This window comes from Habropoda laboriosa, unplaced genomic scaffold (assembly GCF_001263275.1).
Source record: "Habropoda laboriosa isolate 0110345459 unplaced genomic scaffold, ASM126327v1 scaffold243, whole genome shotgun sequence".
Classification (NCBI taxonomy): Eukaryota; Metazoa; Arthropoda; class Insecta; order Hymenoptera; family Apidae; genus Habropoda; species Habropoda laboriosa.
This window is the reverse complement of record NW_017100433.1, coordinates 905,315-917,361: the sequence shown is the minus strand read 5'-3', so window position 1 is coordinate 917,361 and position 12,047 is coordinate 905,315.

Here is a 12,047-nt window from a genome sequence, read left to right as displayed (position 1 = left end):
ATATACGTAGGTCAGTATTTCTTTGAAGAAATGATTTCTAGACCTTTTTAGAATTTTCGTTACGAAATAGTGGAGAAAATAGATCGTCCAGTGTGTGTTTTATAGGGACCTTGATGTTTCAGGTATTATTATACGTGCTTCGTGGTGAGATTGACGTATAACCTAACCTAAATTTCTTATGAAATCAAGTCCTCAAGGATGGGCTTTTAGACCTCCCCAAATATTTAACGATAGAATAAAAAAGTAAATAACCTGCTATATAAATTTATTTTTCTTGAAATATGTTGGATTAATGGTTCACAGCGTAAATTTGTTAGAAAATATTGCAACGGGTAGAGCAAACTCTTGCGCATGTTTGAAATTTCGATAACAATGTTACTACAGGGAACACATAGTTTTACCGGAACTTCCTGTGTATGTTCATATAATTATACGTGATAGTTTCTTACGAAGGTATTAACTCTTCTGGTATAAACGAGATTCGTGTGCTGAACGTGACAATTAATAAAGCGAAATAATTGTACGGTCGACTATAAAGTAATTCCAACGTTATATCCCCGATAACGAAATTAATATCTAGAGCCTACGTCAAATGCAAAAGATGCATATACGGGACAACTCTGTTTTACCATGCCTTAGAGCGGCTTTATTTATTTTTGGTATAATTTAACGATGTTCCTTTGTGTACCGAAAGGAAAATAATAAAAATTTCAAATTTAATCATACGGAATCAACATAACAATTGAATAATATTAAGAGAATATTAAACGTTCCGCATTGATTATATGGCATAAAAAAAACAGACGTGTAGAAGTTCAGAGGACATTTCAAAGAATCGTGCGGGGAACATAACGCGAAGAAAATGAAAATTTGCATTCTGTCATAATATTCCCCGAATCGGCTGTTCTCGGTTAAGCTCGTTAGCAGACTTTAGAGCGAGGAATGGCGAAAATATTTAACCGACGTGGAGGTAAGAGGGGCGTTTCGTACTTCGTTAACTCGTCCGGAGGAATAGAGAAAATTGAAGCTGTCGCATTTTCTAACGCGATGAAAACCCTCTGGATGTCGCAACAGCGAGGTTAGGTTAGGTTACGTGTACCGATCCGTGTACGGCGAATCTGTCCGATGATCTATCGTTGTTTCTCAGAACACCGAACGTTATTTGTCAATGCAATTCGTTCGTTTTAGCGCTGTATGACGACGAGACTAGACACGTAAGTTATAGGATCAAAGTTCGAGCTGTACACATAGAATAATTTGAATTACAGAAATATGCAAGGAATTTGTGATCTCGTTTAGATGAAAATGTTTGATCTCGAAGCAATTAATTCGGGAAGATCGTTATAATGTGGGATACTATTACAAAGGGCGGCGAGTGCCATTAGCAGGATAGGTTTTCTAACATTCCAGCGACCTAATTAAATTAATTAGTTGTAGCAAATTCATTCTGCTTTGTAGCTCTACGGTTCAGATCAATACTTGAGCGTGTGTTTAAAATAACAAGGTAATATATACCGTGTAATTACATTAGAGCATACAATTAATAAGCTGTTTAGTTAAAAACAGTAGAGATATCGCTAATGTATTCTGACGTTCATTTTAATAACATCTGAAACTAATTCATTATCTTCGAACAAACAGTGCTCGATCTCTTCGAAAATTATCTTAATTATTTTCATCGTTTGTTAATCGTACATTTATCTATAACCAATTCGTTTAATTTACAACTTCTTAAAGTATCGAAAAATATTATTTACTCTGCGATGCGTTTGAAAGCAGAAGGCCAGCAATTTCGACAAGATAAACCTCGCAAATCCGTAAAAACGGAACGTCATACGTCCAAAGGTCAGAAAATCGCCGGCATAAAAAAGTCAGTGCCCCTCGAAGCAGCGAAGAAACGTTGAATAGACACGGGATACTTGAAAAAAAAAAAGAACGTGTCAGATGATCGTGGAATGACGGATAACATTGAAAGAACGAGCCATCTCTAGGACGATTGTTTTTACATTTCGCTTTATACACGCATTTACGTTATTTTAAAGCCGGTTGAATGCGCCGCTTTGAATTTGTACGTGGAATATTCCATGCAAAATCGCGACGGTACTCGGAGTCGTGTCCTCGTTCGCTTTGAATTTATTATAACTTCGCTCACAAGGATGCCTGTCCGAATGTACCACCAACCACATCTACTATCGGGCTTGTTCTAACAGGAATCCGATTCGTCGTTGATCTCCTTGTAAATGCAAAGATTTTTCTCGGTCGATCGGTTCCCCATTGTCCTCCCCTCCCCCGATTCATCCACGTCTGCAATTACGCGATTGCCCTTTAATTACGTGATTCGCGTGCAAATAATTTACGGGTAATGGACATTATCAACGAATGCGAAATCGGGTAATTGACGCTGCCAATTGTCCTCTACTAATCTATGCTAATCATTATTAATCGCTGTTGCGGAAGTTTCTGCCGCGGACGCTTGAATTCGAACATCTTCCCGCCGAAACGCGGTCGAATTCAATTTGAAACGATAACGGTCCTTGGAGAATTGGAATATTATTTGTAATTGTTTAAAAGTTTGAAATTCAAATTTTCCAATTTCACATTTAAATTCGAATAAGAGAATCGCTCGTTAGGAAAAAGAATCTGTTTGCTTAAATGCTGTTTAATCATCGTGGCAGGGCGAGAAACAAATCTCGTAATGGAAGAAGAGGTAATTCGAGCATTTAAACAACGCTTGCTTTTTGTGCCGTGTAATGTTATTTACACGACGATGGTACGCCAACTATTTTCCAGAATTTATGGTCGCGCGTGGAACGGCGACTTGTGCCCCCGGCAGCCGAGACATTCGACGCCATGTCGCGCAACTGCCCCGCGAGATTTCAACGAAATTACACGGAGGAACTTTTAATTCCTTCGCGGCGAACTTATCGCGTCGAAGCTGAAAGTTGACTCTTTTTATCAGGGACGTATACGTTGAAGATTTTCGTTGAATTTTAGCTTAGGAACGCAAAGTGGTAGTGTAGGAAACGAAGTTCAGTTTGGTGGGAAATTTACGTTTCACAAATTTCGAGTTTCATGCTCTGTGTCCCCGGAAGCTATTGTATTAAATCACCGGCGGACAACTTATATAATAGATAAGAATTCTACTTAAAGTCCAGAACCGGAGATCCCTCGCGCTTGTAACCACGGGGATATTCTTTCCCCGGAGCGCGCACGATGTTACATTTCACACTATACATAACGAGGATCTTATAGATTCGTTGGCCGTAAAATCATGGAGCGAAATTGGTGCTCGAAATAGGGAATCTTCGGCGTCGTAGATTTCCTCGCGAGAGTTAAGTAAGAATTCCACTCGAAACTTGCAACTCCCGTAACGTATAATTTATACTTGAAATCTTCAAGTAGGACAGCTCTATTTTTTGCCGCGGTGAACGTCGTGCACAACATTGAAAGTTTTAATTCGTAAAAATACACGGAAAAATTTGGTAAGCTAATAGAACCGGGGAACATAATGAATTCCATGACGTGAGGATTCCATTAAAATATGACGTGCTGTTTCCATCCCTACCCCTTTCTGGGTTCTCATTCAGTGTTGACCCTACACATGTCTGCACCTGCTCTTTGCCTCATTCACTCTTTGTCACGCCCACCGATCATTCAGTCGTGTGTGCTTCAATTCCAATTATCCAGGAATATTAGAATCTATTAAATTTAACGAACATAACTTTTCCCCTATTCAAATTCAAATGTACATATAGAGGTGCGAGATCGGAGCGTCCGTACTCCGCAAAAGGAGAAATAACAGCGAAAATATCAAAAGCGTGTTTTGGCTATGCGCGTAACGTCCCAGATTGCCAACTCGGAGGTCGCAGGTTCGATTCTCGGCCTCTGGTCCCTGAAATTTTTCTTCGGTTTCTACAGATGTAATCTCGAATTTCATTAAAATCTAAAATTTCTTTCTGTGTTTCGATGGCTGTACCGTTAAAGCAAATTAAAAAAAAAAGAGATTGCACGGTTGATAAAAATTTCAGGAAACCAATCTCGAAGACAACCTCATTCGGGATATTCCTCTCGCTCTCTCATGTTTCTTTCCCATCAGCATCGACCAAAAATAATCAGCATTGACCAAAGGTAAAAAAAGATATCGTTCAGAGATATCTTTAGGGTTAAAGTATATATGAGTTAACTCCCGGTTAGTTTTTCCAAATGGAGCATTTTGTCGGTATAATTCTCAGAGAATCTGAAAACTTTGGAACTTGTAATTTTACGAACTCCAGAATCCCATACAAACTTATCCTTCGATTCAGTTCTCCAATGTCTACAAAACCCTCCTCCACGAACGTTTATGATCTAAAAAAAAACTGAGAAATAAAGTGTGCCTGCAATATTCGACATGGTTGGAATTACGTCGATAGAGAGCGTGGGCGAGATCGCGAATCAGGACGAAACCGAACGACACCGAGCCTAGGCTACCTTATTCGAAACGATTAAACGGCCCGTAACAGCCGGTAGCGGGACCGGAACTATTTCATTGTTCACGATCAGATCCAGTGGATACGGCATAAGGGAATTGCTCTCTAGTTACATATGCGCGACGCATCCGAAGTTTGGCCGAGCGCTGTCATTATCGCCGCGATTATGCATATTCAGATAAGCAATCAACACCATTGAGGTACCGGGCAAGGGTCATAGAGTGGAACAGAGATTCGGTGAACCGTGTCTGTGTGTGTGTGTGTCTCGTCGGTCATGTTAAATACACAGACATAATTGCGCGAGTGTGCGCGCGTGGACGCACGCGCTCAATGTCGAGATCACAGGCGGCATCGTGCGGAAAACTCCTCCAGTTCCCTCTTAACGTCCGATTTAATAATGCGCGATTTGCAAATCAATCGTTGTTCTTGGAACGACGGGAGAGAACCATTCGAACAACGTCAATGAAGTCACCGATGTAATAGACTTTGACTTTCGAGGGGGAAAAAAGTTGGAATAAAAAATGAATTTACGATCGTGTAGAAATGGATTTATGTTTATGAAGATCAGCGTAAGTGATGGTTTTGTCAACACGGTGTGTGTGTGAATTTTTCTCTTTTCTCGCGACAGAATGTTAACGTCACTCGATATCGCCGTTTAGAATGCGCCCCTAATGGATTTAGATGCGCCTTTTTCTCGTGTACGCGCGCATACACACACACACACACACATGCTAGACGTGCTCCCTAATGCAGTGTCAATATTTTATCAATCTCGATCAATATTTTCATAGATTCCATTTCGCGATATGGGACACCTCGTGTAGGTCCAGTGTCTCTTCCATCGGTACACACATCCCGCTTTGCTTTCCATCCTGCGTACCAATATTTGTACAGGATTTAACCGAATAATTATGTCGTATTCATGGACCTACATGGATCGTACACCGTAACCTTAACATTGCAAGAAACTGTGTCAAAGGTACGATGTTAAACGACGTGGAAAATGTGTAGATCGTAGATAGAATTGAAACGGGGGAAACATCGGCGCCGTTTCAGAGAAACGTCGAATTTTCCTCGGGTATAATCGTCTCGTATTTCGAGCGTTACGGTGAATCGATGGGAAATTATCATAAACACGGTGATCAAAGGCGGCGATCGAACGTAGCACAAGATAATCCGGTTTGTTCGAATCTAATTCGTCAACGAATACATCGCCTCTAATTACACAAAACTAGCGTTTGCTCTATTGTAAAATAGGCTTGGGAAATTATTATTGTAATATGGCCCCGGCGATGGGCGAGGGGGCGGGTTGGGCGTTTCGAAGCGCCAGTTTCCAACCGATACACAGCGTCAATAATCGTAATGGTACGATTAAAGGGATTAGTCAAGTGCACCATTAATTATATAAACAATCGATCAGTATTTGCCGTATGAACGTGGTGTTCTGCTTCTATCAAATTGCGGATTATAATTCTCTGCGGCCGGTCTGTAAATCGGTGATCGCTTGCTGCCCGGTGAATGTTTAGGATCTTGGTAAGATTGCGAACGGATAAATGTCGCGTTCTTTTTCGTTTCTTTTTTTTTTTTTCTATTTCTGAACGTTATTAACGTCTGGGAGAGGAGATACCGGTCAATATTTGAGAGAAGCCATTTCTTGGTTACGAAAGATGTTAATAAATGGCGGACGATGACGAAGAGTAAACACGTGATTGATTACGAGTTGTTAGGTAAAACGATGTGAAATATCCGTGAAATTTTTTCCCCTTTTTTTTTGGTGGAATAACGTCACGCGACGAAAGAACGTCTGAGGAATCTAGTGTTTTTTATTTTATGCGTAAACGTCGTTGGATTAAGGAGGAATTTGCAGAATTTGGTCGCGATTCTGACCGAAATACGAGTCATCTCGCGGCTCGTGGAAAGATCTCTGGGATTCGTGAGAGAAAGATACGCGCCACAAAACGCGAATCGCTGGGATTTATAGGGATTTCGCGTGAGTTTTTTTCCCCCTCACTATCTATCCGGGATCTCGACGCCAAATAGAATTCCCGTGTTCGACGCTTCAAAATCGTAAATTTCTCGCCCTCGTTCGAGGACCTACGATATCGACTACGTAGTGAAACCAACCGTCTGTAAATCGAAGTTCAAGGCTACAAGTTTCAAACGTTTAAAGTCCAATCCGATGTTTTCACGGTAAGCAAATACCGTCAATTGCCACGCGCGTTTAAGAGCTGTAGAAAATTGAAAAAACGAGTATCCAAGAGAAGCAGCCAGATGGATAAAAAAAAGAAAGAAAGAAAGAAACTTTCTAATGGGCTAACGAAGATGCTGACTTCTTCCTACCCGACTGTGAATTGCTTAATATTTGCGGAAAGTTTGGGAAGTCGCGGGATACCGCCGAGTGCGAATATCCGAGACAATGTTATATAGTTAAAGTAGAATTCTTATCTTTAACTTACTTGGAATTTTTTCGCTACGACGCGCTTCGCGAGGCGTCGCGTTTTACCGGAGCCTGGAAAACTCACAGGTAGAACTTTTGTTTACAATTCACCGCGAAAAACTTCATAATCTCCCCTTTGAGTATTTTAAATTCGCCGAGAGTCAATTCGAACTTCCGTTTTTACCCTTTGTTCGCTTTTTAAAACTGTGCTCGATGCCGCCTCACCTGTTTTACCTACAGTGCAATTTTATTTCTTCCAAGTGTATCGATAGAAATGCGTCGTTAGACGTGAAAATGTGCAAAGATGATAAACTACGAGACAATTTTATTCCGTCTAAATGTATCCATACAAAAATGCGTCGTTAGTCGTGAAAATGTGCAAAGATAACAATCTATAAAATGAGATATCCTAGTTAAATAATATCTGCACGAAAGAGGAAGATCGATACCGACGAGAGGTAACTTGGCGAACGTTAATCGAGAAGTGGAGAAAAGCTTCGCTCGAATTAACTTCTTTCAGCTCAGCAACAAGGAACATTCTAATTGACGTGTTGAACGGAATTGTAGCCGGGGAACGTTAACCCTTTTTAGAAGAAATTCAAGACGGTTCGGGTGGGTAATACTGCAGTCTCATCGCGTGAACGTATAATCGGCGATTTTTGTCCCGCTCGCTGTTAGGTAGGGACTCTAGAAGCATAATGTCCAAGGGAAGAAGACGAGTGGCCGTAGCAAGGAGACCTGAGCGTGGAATATATAATGTTTTAATTTCGCGGAAAATCTGATGATGTAATTTCAGGAGTATGGCGACGCCCAGCAATTGTTTCAGCCGGCTTTCACTCCTGCATTATTCATGAATCCTTCCCTTTTTCCTCGTCTCCGCGAGAGAGGACCGCCTAACCTCTCCTTCTTTTCCTTCCTTTTTTCATTCTTCCTTCCTTCCTCTGACTCTTGCCCCCTTTCCCCCTCCCCGCCCCTCTTTCTGTCGTCTCACCGACTACTTACATCATCGTTTGTACTCTTCTTTCTTTCGTTCCTTTCATTTCACCTTTCCTTCACACTTTCTTTATCTCCTCTATGTCTCTCTCTATCGTTCTCCCCTCCTCCCTCTTTCCTTCTTTTCGTCATTTCGTCGAGTTCTCTCTCCCACTCCCACTCACTCTTCTTTCTCATACACACCTTCCTTCCCCCCGTCTTCCTCTTTCGTCTCTGTCTGACGCGTGAGCGCGCTGTATATCCGTCTCAGTCGCTCTCACGATCCGGTTACTTGCTTTGCTATAGGGTAGAAGGTTGGAAGTGCTCGTGGCAGGCAGGCAGGCAGCAGTGTCTGCCCCACCGTGAAACCTTCTGTCATTGCAGCCTTATTTTCTTTCTTTTGCGGCCGAGAGCAGCTTCAAGGCACGGGAGAAAAGACGGTTAAGAAAATCGATCGAGGCACGCTCGCGCGCGCTCTCTCTCCTCGTCGGAAAAACGATGGAGTTCCTTCCTCGTATTATGAAAAGTGGTGTCTCATCTTTAGGGGAGCGAGAAAGAAAAAAGGAAAAGACGTGATACGATCTCTCGTTCGAACTTTCTCGAGCCTCCAGCTAAATCTGCCCTATTACGGGATTGAAAGATAATAGAAATCACTTTTAGGCACACTTTACGCGTGCAAAGTATGTATACACTTACTTTGATTGATCAACAGTTTATTACCACGAACGATTGTTCCAAGTATGTATCTCGGATTCATCTCGATTATGCAACGAGACATTGTCGATAGCTTGTTTACAAGGTTGATCGAGAGCCTTAGATCATAACCTCTCAGTTAACGTTCGATCGTGACGCTCTTGGTATGTACTCCATGTGACAGGCATTAATTTCCTTCAAGGATTGCCTATGCGTTTAGCTATTAGTCTGTAAACGAATTCGATTAACGACGAAAATGTAGGAGAGGATTTCTTTAATAAAACATGAACGCTAATGCGTACAAACTGTGGAAACTATTTTTTTCAAGAAATCTCGAACAAAGGGGCTCGACTTTCGTTCGTGACCAACATTAATAAAATGCTAATACCACGATGTAATATTAAGCTGATATTGAATAAGTATTAAACATGCACAGGCCACCACGGGTTGACGGAATTGAAATTCTTCGTGGAAATATTCCAGCCTTTTGTGAAAATTATACGAACCCTGACAGGGTGGAGGGGGATTTCAGTGTCCCCTTCTAGAAACTTCCGAATTCTTATGTTTTCGATAAAACCGTACTTTACATTTTGCGAATATAGAGACAAAGAAGAATCTTTGTCAGTTTTAAAAGAACGAAACAAGTTCCGAGGATATTTCAAAGGAAAGATCACCTTGCTAATCTTGAATTACCTTTGATTATTGAAAGTGGGAAAGAAAAAGAATTCGAGTCGTTAATTGCGTCTGAGAATTTACTTGTACTAACCTAGAAAAATTTCATTTAAAAAATTTAACTTTTCCTTTTTAGTAGGAACATTTTAGTAGGAGGATTGTTTTAAAGAAGAAGAAATTCCAACGAATCGTGGTGAAAATTAAATTTCAACAATCTTAATGTTATTGCCAGCTAAATTGTTTCTCTGGAAATTTTCATTCAAATATAATGAAACTGTGACAACCAGAGTAACTTTGTAGGTAAAGTAGTTACCTAACTGAACAAGAAATTCAAGGTAGAAATTCAATCAACTCGTCGTTTCTTCTTTTCTTTATACGCTATAAATGCTTGCAAGAAATAAGTATAATTGAATATCAAAAGAAAACTAACAATCTGTGCATTATATTTAACCTGATTCTCTTACTAATGTAAATTACACTAAAAGACTGTTGCAATGCTAAAAAGCCACGGATTTTACGTATAGAGTATTTTCAGAGAAATTCTAACAATTAAAAAATAATTTCGATTTGCGAATATAAACGGATTCTGATAAACGCACAATCGATAAAGCTAAAATGGTCGTAATCCTCTTGAATGAAATAAAACATTGATGCAGCGAATGAAAATGTATGGACCGATATAAAATTGTCTTGTTAGCGTATACGTACGTCATAACCATCGTCGGTAATATCAAATTGTAGCATTGAAGTTCGTTAATTCGTATTAGCGAAACATCGCTTCAGTAGCACAGCTGCTCGTAAAAAAGGCGAAAGTATTTCATTAAAAATTAAGTACAAGTTGAATTAAGAATCGCGCAGCTAAACGAACTGCGATTTTACTTACAATTCGAAGAAATTAGATGTTCTCCGAATCTCCAAGTATTAAACTTTATTTCACAACGAACATTACTTCCTTTGATATCTTTCGTTATTTCTAGGTTTTACATTTTTCATGCGTTTAATTTATTTTACGTTTTTATATAATTTTGCAAATGTCAGAGAAAAAAATGAAGAATGATTAACTTAATAATTCATTTTCTTGCTTTTCTCCCTCCTTTCAAATTCTTCTAGAAGGTAAATTCATCTCGTGCGCATACGTATTTACCAGTGTGTTCATAAAAACTGCTACTCGCGAAACCGCAATATTTTTTCGGGCGTAATCGTCAAGCTACGATGACGAAATGAGTACTCGGCCGAAACTGCAAAAGGGCTGTTAACCTAATGTAGGACTGCTATAATCTCGTTGATGCTCGTCGTATCGTATCTCTAGCCGGGGGAATATACCGAAATCTCTAAGTGTGCAATTTCATAGAGGATTGGATACTGTACCACTCTGAACACGACATCGTGTTTACAACAAAGCTAATGCTGCGTGTAAGGTGAGCTGTCTCTCTATGAGTAAAGGATACCTTTGGGCCATAGAACTTGCGACACAGATGCCAGAAAATCGTGTTCAGTACTGAGAACTTCTCATTACTTGTGTAAATTCACATTAGCACACATTCTTATGCAATCGCGTTTTCGCAAAACTCAAGTAAACTACTGTATAAATATGCGTCGGAGAATTTAAAGACACGGTGCACTTAAGAATGAAATAAGTAAAAAAATACGGCATTCTGATTTTATTTTATTACAAAATATTGAAAGTATTACATATGAACAATTTTAGGAAAATAATGTACCCCATGTATTGTCATAAATATTTTTATTAAAAAGTGTATACAATGTACATATAATTATTTTGTTTTTATTCAGAGCATTCCAATTCCAGTCCTAAAGAATCCATCCTTGAAAAGTCATTACCCTGTACAAACAAAAATGTTTTTACCACTGTTCTTGCACAAACATAATAATGAAGTAAAATATGATACTCTCAGAAGTAGCAAATTTAAATTCATGGCATTCGTCGATCTCTTGGTGAGTGAAACATAGTAAAAGAGAGAACAGATTCATTTTTTTTTATGAGACTAATTACCTTTTTTTTTTTTATCAAGCATTCACTTCGTTTTCGTATTCAAAGACATCTAGAAATACATAAAGAAAGAAATATTATTAAATGTTTTTTTTATTTTTTAGACAATTATTTTTTTATGAATTAATCAGACTAGCAAATACTTTGATTAATCATGGCATTCATAGATCTTGATGGTTAATATTTTCATCATGAACATATTAATAATATACAAGCTAAATATTAGTACTTTATACTCACTCTTTCTTAGAATATCCTTCCATTATTCCTTGAATCTGAAATAATATTTCTTTATTAGTAATTACACTTTACTTTCTTTAAGAAAATATTTTTATTTACTGGTTTCAGTTAGCAAATACTTTGACTAATCATGGCATTCATAGATCTCGGTGATTTACTATTTCATCATGAACATATTGATAATACACAGGCTAAGTAGTAGTACTTGATACTCACTCTTCCTTAGAATATCCTTCCATAGATATTGTTCCTTGAATCTGAAATAATGTTTCTTTATTAACAATTACACTTTACTTTCTTTAAGAAAATATTTTTATTTACTGGTTTCAGTTAGCAAATACTCTGACTAATCACGGCATTCATAGATCTTGGTGGTTAATATTTTCATCATGAGTTAGAAAAAGCTAATTAAGCCTATATTTACAAACTGTACTTACATTTTGCAAAGTGCAATGAAATAACCCTGTCCTTCATTTGAACCTGTAAATATTATTGTTATTAATAAAATTATTATTTATGCTTACATCAAAATAATAATCATAATGTACTATAT